We start from the raw sequence: 15,692 nt of genomic DNA, 5'->3' as shown, positions 1-15,692 counted from the left end.
TGCCTGTCAGGGCGGGGTCTTCCCACCCCCGGGGGAGCATTTAGGGGGAGCAGCAACACGGGGCCAGAGCTAAACGAAGGCCAAGTGTGCAAAGAGGTAAAACAGAACAGGCGCAAAATAAACTGGCATTAGCCCCTCCATTAAATCTAACAGTAAGTGAAAGTTAACTTTATTGCCAAATGCACACATGCCAAGAATGCAACACAGTTTTCTACAAGTGATCTCCGCTTTAAGTTTACACCTTCATGGTATGACATTCTTGTGGGACGTCAACCTTTTCTGGCTTTTCCTGCCTGGTTTCCATAGAGCAATAGGCAATAACAACCAATTAAACCCATTCAGCTATGACAGGTTTATCTACTTGCAAGTAGCTTATAATCCTCTCCAAAATGAAAAAGAAAAAAAAATCTGTAGGAATATGATTGTATTTTGATATAACCAAGTAAAGTGGAAAATAATTATAATTATTTACAAATCAGTAAACTCTTTGACCTTTACCAAGCATATCTCTCCCTTTAAATATAGGTATCCTCTTTTATGACACAGAACAGTTTCTTTGTTTTCCCAGAGACTACCCTTTCTCTGAGAAAAAAAATTGATGTGGACGTCAAATGCACTGATGTTGTTATGGACTGAATCGTGTCCCCCCAAAATTCAATGAAGTCTAACGCTCATTGTGACTATGTTTGGAGACAGGGCCTATCAGGAGGTAATTAAGATTACTAACTGGTGTCTTTATAAGAAAAGGAAGGGACACCAGGGATTGCTTTCTGCACTGGCACAGAGGAAAGGACTTGTGAAACCCAGTGCGAAGGTGCAGTCTACAAGCCAGGAGGAGAGGGCTCACCAAAAACTCACCTTGAGGGCAGCTTGATCTTGGACTTTCAGACTTCAAAACTGTGAGAAAGTAAATTTCTGTTGCTTAAGGCAACCAGTCCTTTTTGTTATGGCAGCCCTAGCTGACTAATACAGATGCACAGTATTAATTTATTGCTAATCTTGATATGAATGTGTATGTGTGCATACATAACTACATAGATATACATACATCAATACATATATATTCACACGTGCACACACTATACACCCAAATACACAAACTATAATAATTTGACAGGAACTCTTTGCTATTATAACAACTCTTATTCACTCATTCATTCTTTCATCTACTAAATATTAAAAATATATTTATGACAGGCTTTCACAGCTTGGATTTTGTGCTTTTTGTCATGAAGAAGTATTCCTATCAATAAGACATATGCAAACTTATTTGAAATGTTTATCACTGTCTTTTTAAAAATTGACATCCTCTGGCCATACTCCTTTCCTGTGTTCCAGGTTCATCTATCTGGCTTCTGTCTAGATGTTGCCACATAGATGTTCCATAGGAACCTCAGTCATAATAGCACTAATATTTCCCCATAGCCCCAACCTGATCCTCCTCTTTTAACTTCCAGCTCAGGTATTGAAACTCCCACCTACCAGTTGCTGAGTTAGAAATCTGAGAATCATCAGACACTTCTTTCTTCTTCTTACGGTCCCTGCTTCTGGTCTAAGTCCACTTGATCCCAACTTTTACACTTCTGACTCTGTGCCTTCATCTTTTATCTCTGTGGCTATAATCCTTAGTTCACTTGGCATCTTTCACCCAGACTCCTGCAGGAGGCTTCTACCTGATTTCTAGGCCCCAACCTTAACCCTCTTCTGATCCATTCTTCACACAATTTATCCTCTTACTGTTTTCTGTTCCAGCCACTGCAGATCCAAGAGAGTAATAATGTTTAGTCCCTCTTTAAAAAATATTTTATAATAGCTCCCTACAATGTATAGTCCCAACTCTTTAATCTTCAAATTCTGGTCCCTATGTCACCATCTCCTATAACTGTCCATTCAGCCACCTGAGTTTAGACCTCCCTTTCCAGGAAAGAGCTTGCTAACTCCTATGACCTTGTCTTATTATATATTACCAGAACATCTGCACCAACACCCTTTACCTTCTTCACTTGCTACGTCCTTTTTGTTCTTTAGGGAACCATCTTCCAGAACATCCACTGAAGACCAGCTTTGATGCCTCTACTCTTGGCAACTCCAGCACCCTATGAACACTGCTCTCACCATACCAACTACTTGATTTGAAATTTCCCATTTGCTTTTTTCCCCAGTATGACCATGGCCACTTAAGAGCAGGGACTGTGGTTTTTTTATCTGTAATCTAAATCATATAATGCCTGGCTTAATAAACATTTATTGTATAAAGTATTCTAAAAAGGGGAAAAGAAAACTCTTCCAGGAACTTACAAACTCGTAGGGGATCCAAGCATATCTGAAATCAGTTCAGGTCAGAACATGGAACATGGTTTTAGATTCTGTGTCAGGATCTCCACTGTATGTTAGAATGAGAAGTTCCTTGTTATGTGAGGAACTTTGGACCTAGACTGTAAAGTGATGAATTAGACCACAAAGCTAGTTTGCAAGGGCCCCCTTTCCTCTACAGCAAGCCCCCTGTTTGAAGCCCTGTATCTTCCAACTGTATCTTCAAATAACTTAATGTATATGTAGCTCATTATTATTGGTATAATTACATGTTCAATATATCTCCTCTACTAGACTTGCAGAGAGCACTTATATCTTGTTATTTAACATTTAGAAGATGTTTAGTATATATTTGTTGACTTAGAAAAAAAATCCAGAACTAAATCCAGAATGTCCATACTCCCAATTTCTGCATCTTCCTTATTCCCCCATATGGCCTCTACTATGGTGCAAATATTTATTATATGACAAAGATGTAGTTCTTGGATACCAGTAAGTCATGGACTCAAAAGTCTGGAGTTATTTGGCAAAATCTTTCTATACTGCAGTATTTTTGGTTTTCTGTTTGTTTATTTGTTTTTTTTTTTTTTTTTTTTTTTTTTTTTTGAGAGAGAGTGAGAGCATGCAAGTGGTAGAGAGGAACACAGGGAGAGAGAGAGAATCCCAATCAGGCTCTGAGCTCAGCATGGAGCCCAATGTGGGGCTCGATCCCACAACCCCGGGAACATGACCTGAGCCAAAATCAAGAGTTGTATGCTCAACCGACTGAGCCACCCAGGCACCCCTGCAGTATCTTTGTTTTGATACCTTCCTTCATTTCTGTATTGTACTGATAGGGGGGAAAAAATGAAAGACTAAAGATAAATTCTGTCCAGAATTAGAATCTAGAAGAAACAATTCCTGTTAAGGAAAGCTAAGTTGGAGCTCTGACTTCCCAGGTAGATATTTAGAGTTTTAGGGTGAAAAAGAATCAAAAAAGATCATCTAGTCTAACATCTTTCAACATCTTTCAACAATAAGCAAACACATGATCTGGTTAATGTCTCCTACAGAATTAATGTCTCCTTTTGGCACACTCTAACCAAAATCCCAAATCTTTTTCACTCTTGGCTCAGTTCTCTATCACCCCATGATAAGGATATACAAACAAGCATATATATATATATATATATATATATATATATATATATATATATATAGTATCTATTTATGCCTATATAGTATCTATTTATGCCTATACACACATGTATGCATGCATATATATTCACAGATATCCATTTAAGCATATACGTATACAAAAGAAGAGGTTTTAGATTAGATCATCCTTTGGTTACCTTGATGTTTTAGAAAAGAGGAGGCATAGAAATGTAGGCCAACTGCATTTAACAGTTGTGAGTCACACAGATCAGAGAATGTGATCTGATCACTGGTGTACTCACTGTCATGTTAATTATGTGGAGGTGTCACAATTATTTGGAATAATTGAGATGAAATAAATGAGATGAAACTTGATTATTTGCACTTCTGAGCTAAAGTTCCTGAAATTTACCCTTTTATCTTTTCTCTTCCTTCTCTGAAACCATCCCACCTCCCTTCTGGCTCAGATGTGGAACCAGATCCTACCCATTGGTGTTGATCCTCTTACTCTTTTCTACCCAGCCACTATAATTCCAACAGAATATTAAAATTACCTTAAATGTTCCCAACTCTTCTGAGCCAGGGGTTTACAGTCCCTATATTTTTGCCTCACTCACCAAATTTCCCAGAATGTTCCCGATTTTACGGCTGGAATTTGGTGTGGTGAAGTCCCCAAACCAGTTTTAATTAGAGAGGGTAACATGAAGTAGGTTTCCCAATATCTCTTGGGATAAGACAGGGCAAAAAAGAAAGCAGTTTTTTTGTTTTGTTTTGTTTTGTTTTGTTTTGTTTTTCTGAGTGATGACAGCCAGGCTTGTCTTTAATTGGGGTGCCAGTGTAAGAAACATGGAACCTTCTGTACACACACATGGATTTCTCAACCTGTGTATCTAGCTACTCCCCTCCCAATTCACCAAACAGCAGATCCTTGACCAGCTGTCTGGCCTAAGCTGAGTCCCTGATAATGCAGCCCACTCTACAATCATGGCTCTGAGGAAGCAGGTTTGGGTCATCTGCACAGGAATTTCCTAGGTCTTAAGAAACGTGGTTGTTCTAGGCAGAATGATGCCTGTCCAACCCTCAAAAATGTTGTACTCTAATCCCTAGAATTTATGAACATGCCTATCTCACATAGCAAAAGGGAGCGAGACTGCTGATGGAATTAAGTTTATTTATTTTTTTTATTTTATTTTTTTTATATATATATATGAAATTTATTGACAAATTGGTTTCCATACAACACCCAGTGCTCATCCCAAAAGGTGCCCTCCTCAATACCCATCACCCACCCACCCCTCCCTCCCACCCCCCATCAACCCTCAGTTTGTTCTCAGTTTTTAACAGTCTCTTATGCTTAACAGGAACCCATGGGAGAGGGGAAGGAAAAAAAAAAAAAAGAGGTTAGAGTGGGAATTAAGTTTATTAACGAGTAGATTTTAAGACAGGAAAATTATCCTGGATTATCTGACTGGGCCCAGTGTAATCACAAGGGTCCTTTTAAGAAGGAGTCAGGAGGCAGAAGAGTCAGTGTCACATTGATGTGAAGTGAGAAGGACTCTACAGACCATAGATAACTGTGATGATGAAAGGGAGCAATGAGCTAAGGAACAGAGGGAACCTCTAGAAGACAAAAAAGGCAAGAAACTTGAGTGTCGTAGAGCCACCAGAAGGAACACAGCCTTGCCAACATCGTTTTGGACTTCTGACCTCCATAACTGTAAGATAATCAATCTACATAGTTTTAAGCCACTGAGTTTGTGGCAATTTGTTACAGCAGCAATAGGAAACTAATGCAATAGTTTAATGGGGAAAGGGGTACAAGAAGGAAGTTTTGGGTAAGCATGTCCCCTTTGCCCTACAGAGAGACACAACAGGAAGAGGGCCAGTGAGGACTACTCTAAAACTCAGAGGCCAGGGAGGGGCTCTGCCTGGATCTAGGGCTGGTGCCAGTAATACCAGTAGAATAGTTGTAAGAACAGAAGGTCAAATCTCACATGTTAAGCAATAAGCCACTTTATTCAGTTGTCCTCTAGGATCACCTGCCTTAAATGGGCCTTCTTCAATGCTCAGCAACTTTACTGTATTTCTCTAGCACATTTATCCATGTTCTCTTGTAACTATTGCCTCCTATCTTCTCTATCATTCTCAAAGCCCTCAAATTCACTTTCTCCTTATTCTCCCTTTCCATTCTCTATTTAGTCCACTTACAGTCAGATTTCTAGCCCATTACCCCACTAAAATTTATTAAAATCACCAATAATGATCATGATAGCAAGTTCAAAGTTCATTTTCAAAATGCATCCTAATTGATGCTTCATTAATTTTGACATTAAGGATTAATCACTCCTTAAAATTCTCTTTTCTCTTGACATCCTTCCATGACACCCCCTCCCCCCGTCTTAAACTTTCTCCTTACACTTTGGCTATTCTCAGTTTCCTCTGCCAAGTCCTCCTCTACTTAAACTCTAAATATTGAGTTTATTGGTTGCTTTGTCCTAGACCTTTTAGTTATCTTACTCTAGCCTCTCATCCTAAAAGATCTCATCCATCTTCAAATCACCTATACTGAATATAGGAATAACTCACAAAAATTAACCTCCAACCCAGAGCACTCCTCAGAACCCAAGACTTACAGAGTGGAGATACATCTTACATGGAGTTCTAAAGTCAATAAATAAAGCAAATGAAACCATATGCAGCTCAAATTATTACTGAAAATTTCTTCAATATGTACTGAGTCTTAATAAGTTCAACACAATTTGACCTTTAGCATTGAAAAGACTACCTTTTTTTGGATTGAACACCAGATGAAGTATGGTCAATGTTTAAGGAATCATGTCTTTTAAGAATTATGCTAATTTTTAAATGCTAAAATCTTATTCAAATTGGCAAGATACACACATAATGGGAGAGAAGCATTGGGAATTTAGACCAACTCAAGAAATGAAAGATTCATGCATCCCATCTTACTCTTACTCTGGGCTAGGTCAATGTCCACTGAGTTGGATGGTGAATATAGTGCCTCTTTATTATAAATTATCTTTCCATCTCTCTCTCTCTCTGTGTCTCTCTGTCTCTTTCTCTGTCTCTTTCTCATTTCTTCTATCTTCCTCTGCCAACTTACCTCCATAGCCTCCTATCCATTTCCTCCTGCCCACTATGAGACTTTGCAATAACACATGCCATCCATTCATTTGTTCCAGCACAATGAACTCTCTCTTTTATTTAGTCTTTGCATGCATTATTTACTTGGATAATTCTTCCCCCCACACTTGGTCTAGTTGCCATGTAGTTTGTAGCTTCAATGTGCTTTCTCAAAGACACTTCCTAATCTAAAGTACACCCATCCCATCTCCACTATTCTCTCCAATAACTGCCTTCTCAACACCCCTCTTCCTTTTGAAATACATGCTTTTTCTCAACCTTTTTTTCCCCTTGTCTCTTCATTATGATTCATATAGGCATAAAACATATATATTTCATTCACTATTATGGTACCTTATAAACATTCATTAAATATTTATTGAATGAGATAATGATATTATGCTTTATTAAGGGATAATATCCTTTGGGGTTCAACATAGTCACAGTTGTAGGGACAGGCTTAACTTAAAAGTAGATTTTCACCACTTGAAATGTAGGTTATAGACTAGATGATTTAATGCATGTGCTCTTGTAAGAGAATGATGAAAAATGGAGGGAGTTTATATAGATCAGGTATTTATGATTTTTGTACTTTCATGAAGAAAATGGTGATAAAGGGAACTCACACTTTATGAGGATCTGCAATGGACCAGGCATTTGTGTTCAAAATGCTTTCATCTCCCTCATGTGATTCTTACAATAATCCTATGCAGTAGTTGCTATCACCATTTCAGATATGGAAGAACTAAAGATCAGAAAAATTAAATACTTTAAAATCACCTAGCTCATGAGTGACTGAACCAGGATCTGACCACAGTGTTTGATTCCAAAACACTTCCAAAAAACCGTATCACTTAATAATAAATGGGCACTAGGTCTAATTAACTGCATACACATCTAACTTCACATATATGTATGGAGGAGGCAAGAGGTTAGATTTACCAAAGAATTGACAAGCCTCAAGAGAAAACTTCATAGATCAATTATTTGTCTAATGGGTCAATTGAATTAAAATTTCTGCTAAGCCCGGGTTTCTTTTCTTTTTTTAAAATATAATTTATTGTCAAATTGTGTGTACAGTGTGCTCTTGGTTTTGGAGGCAGATTCCCATGGCTCATCACTTACATACAACACCCAGGGCTCATCCCAACAAGTGCCCTCTTCCATGCCCATCACCCACTTTCCCCTCTCCCCCAACCTCCACCAACCCTCAGTTTGTTCTCTGTATTTAAGAGTCTCTTATGGTTTGCCTCCCTCCCTCTCTGTTTGTAACTTTTTTTATCCCCTTCCCTTCCCCCATGGTCTCCTGCTAAGTTTCTGAAGATCCATATATGAGTGAAAACATATGGTATCTGTCTTTCTCTGACTGACTTATTTCATGTAACATAATACCCTCCAGTTCCATCCGCGTTGCTGTCAATGGCAGGATTTCATTCTTTCTCATTGCCAAGTAGTATTCCATTGTATATATAAACCATATCTTCTTTATCCATTCATCAATTGATGGACATTTAAGTTCTTTCCATAATTTCTGGGTTTCTAGCTTTAAGAATTGGTTTGGAAATAACTAAACAAGGAACTCCTGAAAATTCCCAAGTTCAACAGGAAAAATAACTGCAAGGGATTATAGGAGCAGCTTAAAATTTTTCTTTTTGGGTTGAATTGTGAGTTTTTATCTCAAAAGTACTTTTCTGGTTAATTTTTCTTTGTTTCCTTCATAATCTGTTAAAAATTGAATAGCATATGATACCACCAGAAACATGGCCTTGGTTTTAGGAAACAAGAACTTTAAATGGAGTAAAGAAGAGTGGCCAGAGTAGGCAGGTGGCCAGGACAGCAAGCTGCATAGGAGAGGGTGATTAGAGAAGTCCCTGGTAACAGACCTCCTTACAAGGAGGGCAGAGCTGGCCAGGCTGTGGGGTGACAATAAAATGCAGGGTCACCATCGGGCTCTCAGATATTCACATGAAGAATTAAAAGAGCATAAACACTGCCTTCAGAAAAAAATGTCAGTTTTCTCATATCTAGTAAAGATAATCAGATATATAGGACTTCTATGAGGATAAATAATGTACATAAATCTCATAAGGCACCACCTGACCCATGCTGAACTTCAAAATGTTAATGCATTTCCCTGTTACAAACCTACCTTGGCAAGTTGTGGAACAGACAAAAATCAAGAACAAGATTTATCATAGAACAATCAAAAATTAAAAAAAAAAAAACAACCATGGGGCGCTCAGTCAGTTAAGTGGTTGGACTCTTGATTTGGGCTCAGGTCATGACCTCACAGGTTCATTTGGTGAGATGGAGCCCCACGTCATGCTCCGCACTGACAGTAGGGATCCTGCCTGGGATTCTCTCTCTCCCTCTCCCTTTCCCTCTGCCCCTCCCCCACTTCCTCTCTCTCTCTCTCTCTCTCTTAAATATAAATAAATAAACTTATTTAAAAACCCACATAATTTGAAGGTCTTTTTATGAGTTCTGACCTAAAAACACACAAAGCAAGCATCCATCCAGTCCCATGAATTCAAGGACAATCTAGGGTGTAACACATGTGAGAGTTATGCATGGCACATGCCTGTTATGTTTTGCATTATTTTATTCACTTTCAACCTGTAACATTTAATGGGTAAGCTCATAATAGCATGTTCTCTCTGTCGAGTATTTTAAAAACACCCATACACCCATGCAAGAATTTCTTAGGGCTTCTTACAGAGGTTTTTTTTTGTACTCTGATTCAAGGTGGCACTTTTTTTCTAATGGTTTTCAACATCTAGTAAAGTGGTCCCTTCTGTGACATATTTACTCCTTTTATAACATCTTTAGGTTAGCGTACACAGTGCAAGTTACAAGTTGAAGACCTCACTTAAAGACTCAGAGGATAAAGTTTCACCTATCTACAATTAATAATGAGGCTACTTCTAATCCTCATAGTTTGGTTTGCTTAATATATAGTGAGGTTTTAAATATCTCCCACTGATCCAGAAGAGACACATAGCAAACTGGCAGCACCTGCTTCCCTAGTTCTGACTTGTGGAAAGTTGGCCATGACCCTCTCTTAGTACCTCTATTTACCACCTAGAATGTATTCCTAAAACAGTCCACTTGTTCTCTCTATAGAGGTCTGTTTTCAAGAATTAATTTTGGCTGGTATTGTAGGATTTCATAGTATTCCTGATATAGTGTATTTTATAGAGATTTAATAATAAAAGTCTCTAAGTTGGGAAACAATGAGATGAGATGAAGAGATGTCAGGACACTCCTTAGCCTGAATTAAAACATCACCAAAGAATATGTACTTAACCATGAGATAGAATCATTTGTCTTCATGGAAGATAATGACAGACCATTAGTTCATTATGTACCTTGAGTTCCTTGTCTGTTTCTTCGCTGGTTTTCCTGGTAGTAATGGTAGACCTGGGCCAATTTAAGTCCATTGTCTTTGTCAGCCTTTGACAAATGGAATACAATCACATGAAGTCTGGTCTGGGTGGGGGTATGGTTCTATCCATGAAATGGAACAAAGCTAAGTAGGCCAGGGAGGATTAAACTCTTGATCTTGGCATCATTAACACTCTGTTCTAACCCACCGGGCTAACTAGCCACAGACAAAGACCAATTGGAGTAATAAATCACAGCAGCCAGAACAATGTGGTTTGAATTTATTTCTCATTTTTAATACATTAGTTTTATAATTTGATTTAAATATTTTAGGATTAATGAAGCCAAAGGCCCATGTTGCTGTCATTCAGAAGAGAGAAAGCAGAGAGGAAAAGCTATGCCACATAACTTCCTATGATCACCAGGCACAAAATGGTATTAAGGGCTGTGATGTCACTTTGTACAAGAGGTGTAAACCTAGAACATTGAGAGTAAATAACAATTTTTGAAAGTAATTTATGTTTAATAAACACAAAAGAGGTTTTGCATTTAAGGAAACCTTTCTGGACAACTTTGAATGCCAATAACTTATGAAACAAACAAAAAAATTACTCCATTGTCTGTTGTTTGTTTGGTTTTGCCAAATTTTCATGCACTGTGTTTGATCCAAAAATGAGGTATGCATGTATCTTCAAATCCTGAAAGTGATTTATTTGCCTCCCAACTGCCTATTTCATTCTTATTATATAAATAGATTACTGGAGAGGATGTCTTAACATTATTATCCCTGTGGCTTTAGATGCCTGGAATATATTCAAAATCCCACTTACTTCCAAGGCCCATTATAAGTGGCACCTCTTCTAGGAAGCAGATCTTAACATTTTAAAATTGATTTCTTTTATACCATTATCATTTGTACTGCCTGCACCTTATATTTTGTGACTTGATTGTATGCAATTATTATTATTGTTGTTCATTACTTTGCCTTGATCATTTCAATTATCATAACTGCCTCCCTTATGAAACAATAAAACAATAAATTCCATGGGGGAAAAGGCAGAGTTAGATATTTCTTTGGTGACTCACACAGTACCAAATGTAAGTACAGTGTAAACCTGCTGAAGTTAATTTGAATCGAACGACTCTGTCTGTGATCTGTAAATGTTGTGGAATTGTTAATCTATAATGTTTTTGTTTTGGTCTCTTTCAACACCAAATAGGAAGAACACAGATGCTAAGAATATTTTATGTGAACTTTATCCAGAAAATATACTTTAATTACTTTTTAGCCTAATTTTCATTCCCTTTTTGGCGAGTAAATTGTCTTCAAACACGTCTCTTCTCATATTGTCTATAGAATAATGATAAAACGTTAGATGTGGTGAGTATTTTCAATACCTTTGAAAATACTTTTTCTTTCATTTTCTAAGGTTTTTAATCAGTACTTTCGTTAATATAGTACGACTGTAGCACAACTGAAAAATATATAATCCATCGCAATTTCAGCAGATTCATCATCTCCCATGACAATAAATTATCGCCATTCATCCTTCATATGTTAGTGTCCAAAAAGATTAAGAAAATCATGTCCACCCTGGCAGTATAGGTAGAGACATACCGCCTGAAGTTATCTAACCACAACAGAAACTTGATCAGGATAAGGAAATGAAGTAACAGTAATAATGGTGATAAAGATAATAATAATGATAATAGTCAACTTTTATATAGTACCTGCTATGTGCCTGGCACTTTACATATATTAACTCATTTAATCCTCAAAAAAGCTTCATGAGCTAAATACAATAATTATCTCCATTATACAGATGGGAAATCAAGGTACCAAGTGATTAAGTGATTTCCTCAACATTATCCACTCAGGTAATCTGTTTCCACAGTCCAGTTCTTAGCCAGTGTGCATACCATATCTAAAAAGGGATGGTGAGAGAAGTTGATGTGTAAATTTGGCAATTCTGGATGCTTCTACCCATTCTATCCTAGAAGCAAGCCACAGTCTCTTGTGTACAACGTTTTCTTAGCAGCTGAATAAATGACATCATTTCTAATGTCTGCCATGATGTTCTGTACCCTAGACAGCAGTGGTGCCCACCAGAGGGACAGAAGCATGAGTGACAACAACCTGTTCCACCACAGACACCACCTTCCTGGAATCTCAAAAAGACAGAGACAGTAAAAACAAACAAAATAAAACAGTACCTCTATCGCCTTAATACTTGTTTCACTTTCTTACTTATAATATCCAAATATAAATTTTGTTCATTTCTTAAAAGTGAATAACTGAAATAACGGTATGTCTGCTGCCAAATTGTGGGATTAAATCTCATAAATTCTCAAGGACTGAACTGTTTGTTTATACTTTCCCTGGAAGCACACCATGTTCTTTATGGATAATAACAAATATAAAAAAAACCTCTAAAAGTAATTTCAGAGCATTTGATAATCAGGTCATGACATCATCCATATCAGATATGCTGAGAATATGAAGAACTTGATATGAACAGATGGGAGAGATAAAGAAATGTGGGAGCTATTGCTGAGGCAATGTGAGGTGCAATATTAAATTTTAATTGTTACTTCAAGCTCAGGAAATGTACAAAAACTAGTTGTTAACTACAGCACTGTTCCTCCAAGTGTGGTCTATAGTCCAGCACAATTATTATCTACAAAGTAGATAATAGAAAGTAGAAAATCTACTTAGAAGTAGAAAGTAGAAAATTAGAAGTAGAAAATCTCAGGTCCCGGGCCAAACCTGCTGAATCTGAATTTACATTTTGATAAGATCTTCCAGGTGATTCCTATGCACATTAAAATCTGAAAAGCAGCAAACTAGAGTGTCTCCTTATACTCAATATCAAAATGTAATATCAAATTACTTATATTCAACCTAGCATAATTTTAAGACCACAACTACCTGGTAGAAATAGAGTAATGGTAATATATTTTTGGCAATTTAAATATTACAAAACTATTTTGCAGGAATTTAGCTCACCTAATATCTCATTCCGCTATGAGAAAGTCAGAATATGTGTTTTTCCTGATGAAACTATTGCTAAAAGAGAAACTATACATGTGGCCAAATATGTAGAGGTGGTAATTTAGACTTAGATCTTCTAAATCCAAATCCAATACCTTTTTCATTCACAAGCAAACCAGCTGTAGCTGTCAGAATATTTTTAAGTTGTGTCCTTGGAAGTGCTAAAAAGTTGACAGTATTTTTCTAAAACATAACTTATTCCCTGTTACAGCATATAGCATTCAGTGCTCCTAAAGGCAGAAGAGGTAATCTTAGTCAAGTACAAGTAAACTCAGTCACTGATGGATTTTCTCAACTTTTTCTGGGTACATTCATGATTTCAGGTTAAACTGGACATTTCAGATTTTTCCCTTCTCCTGAAATGGCATTTGGCTAATTGTGGGGCTAGGGTGGGGGGTGGGGAGGGAGAACATGGTTGCTTCAGTTCTTAGTTCTGACTCCCCACAAAGCCACCTCTACTCATTTCTCATGCTATGGTAACATTCTCGGCAGGCTGCTGCCTCTCAGCATGCTAAACAAAAGGCAGAGACACAGGTATCGTATCCTTTCAAATTTTAGTTCTGACTGACTTTTATTGCTCCTTTTCAGGACCAACTCCAAAGGTGATGGTGGAAGTGGACAGGACAGGGCACAGAAAACTGCTCTCCTATGCCTTCCTCAGTGTCTAACTCTCTAGCTTCCTCTGTAATTCTTCCCTACTTCTTCTAGCCCAGAGAATTATTATCTCTTCAAAGGCAGGAAAAACTTGATCTTCAAGTATTCTTGTGTGGCTTTTTTTTTCTTTTTAAGCTTAAAAGCCAGGAATTTCCATAGTTGCCACTCCTCCTTGAGGCAATGCCTGTGTAAAGTCTAGTGACCTAAATGGAGGAGAGGTGACAGGCTAAAATGGAATGAAGTATGGCGAGCATCAGTCAATACTTAAAAATACTGTCCTTCCTGGTGTTCCATAATTCTCACAAGATAATATGTAAGGCTAGAGGTGTTGGACTCTCTAGAATTTAAATCATGGGAAATTAGGCTCACTTCATCTATGTTTGTCTGACAACACCTGAGGTACTATATTCAGTTTTTAGTGGTTCTCTTGAAATGTTATTGACAATGCAAGGGATGCCCAAAGGAAAATAATCAAAGTGGTGAGGTACCTGAGAATGATATAATGCGTGACCTGATTATAGGAATTATGATTATTTAGCCTAGGAAAAATAAAGACTAAAGGGAAATAAGTATTTGATTGTCTACAATATCATGCTGAAAAGAGTAAACACGCTGTTGTTGTTGTTGTTGTTGTTGTTGTTGTTGTTGGGTTTTGCTCTAATGGAAGACTTAGAATCAATGAATTAAGTTCAAAAACTCAAATTTTAGTTCAGTTAAGTACACCAGAGATAATTCTGCCATTTTTATTTTACTCCTGCATAGAGCAACAGTACAGAAGAGCCCCAATTCCTGACATATCACTTAAAAGAGAAAGTCACTAGAAAGGCAAGCTTGCTGACCCATATTGAATGACGATGTGAGAAAGAAATAAACTTTTTATTATTTAATGCCATTCCCTAATATTTTGTGGTTTTTACATTCTCACAGCACAGTCTCTTCTAGCTTGATTAATACAGTAAGGAAGAACTTCCAAAGAAAAGAGTTCAGCAAAGGACCGAATTTCCCACGCAGAAGTGCCTACCCTATTATGGAGATTGTCAGGCAGTAAGGAATATACATTCTTTTAACAAATGTATTCATAAATTACTTACACATTTTTTTAAATTTTTTTTTCCACGTTTATTTATTTTTGGGACAGAGAGAGACAGAGCATGAACGGGGGAGGGGCAGAGAGAGAGGGAGACACAGAATTGGAAACAGGCTCCAGGCTCTGAGCCATCAGCCCAGAGCCCGACGCGGGGCTCGAACTCACGGACCGTGAGATCGTGACCTGGCTGAAGTCGGACGCTTAACCGACTGCGCCACCCAGGCGCCCCACTTACACATTTATTAAGCAATATATTCAGTGAGTGGATACTGTGCCCCAGTTATTCTGTCGTGCACTGGAGAAAAAGTGGTAGGTAACATCAGTATCACCTATAAGTATTGGCTAGTAGTTTTGATTAGGTGATTCCCACGTTTGTTTCCCATTCTAAGGTTTTTAGTGTCAGTTTATAATAGAATACTGCTACCGCCACATCCTACTCCTTAATGTTCCTATAATATCTAGCCATTCTCATTTTTTCTATATACACGAGAAGAACATGTTTGTATGTGTATATGTACTTTTTGTGTTTATGCAGATGTGCTTTACATTTCTGATCATTTACCTAACGACTGTTAGGAATTGTGAAGAATTTGAGATTTTATCTGAATTGCACATTAAGTCAGCTTGGATGCTAGCAGAAGGCAAAACACTCCTGGATCAGAAACAAAGGACAGTTTATTATTCACAGCAATAGCTGCAGCCAAAATATCAACATTTGCCTGAATCTCAGTTCCTTCAAGGAAGAATGATGAGGTCCAGGTGACATATGGGCATGCAATGGGTTACATTAGAGAAAAGGAATCCCAAATTTAGAAAATGTCAGTCTTTCAGAATTGGCTCTAAGCAACCCTGCCCACACTTTGTCCCAGAGAGACATTATTATTTTTTTTATATAATGGACAATAAACAAACCTGCTCTCT

This window comes from Lynx rufus, unplaced genomic scaffold (genome assembly GCF_022079265.1).
Source record: "Lynx rufus isolate CCGP_SWC_20201006 ecotype Redwood Valley unplaced genomic scaffold, mLynRuf1.p SCAF_5, whole genome shotgun sequence".
Lineage (NCBI taxonomy): Eukaryota > Metazoa > Chordata > Mammalia > Carnivora > Felidae > Lynx > Lynx rufus.
Note: the sequence above shows the minus strand (reverse complement) of the source record.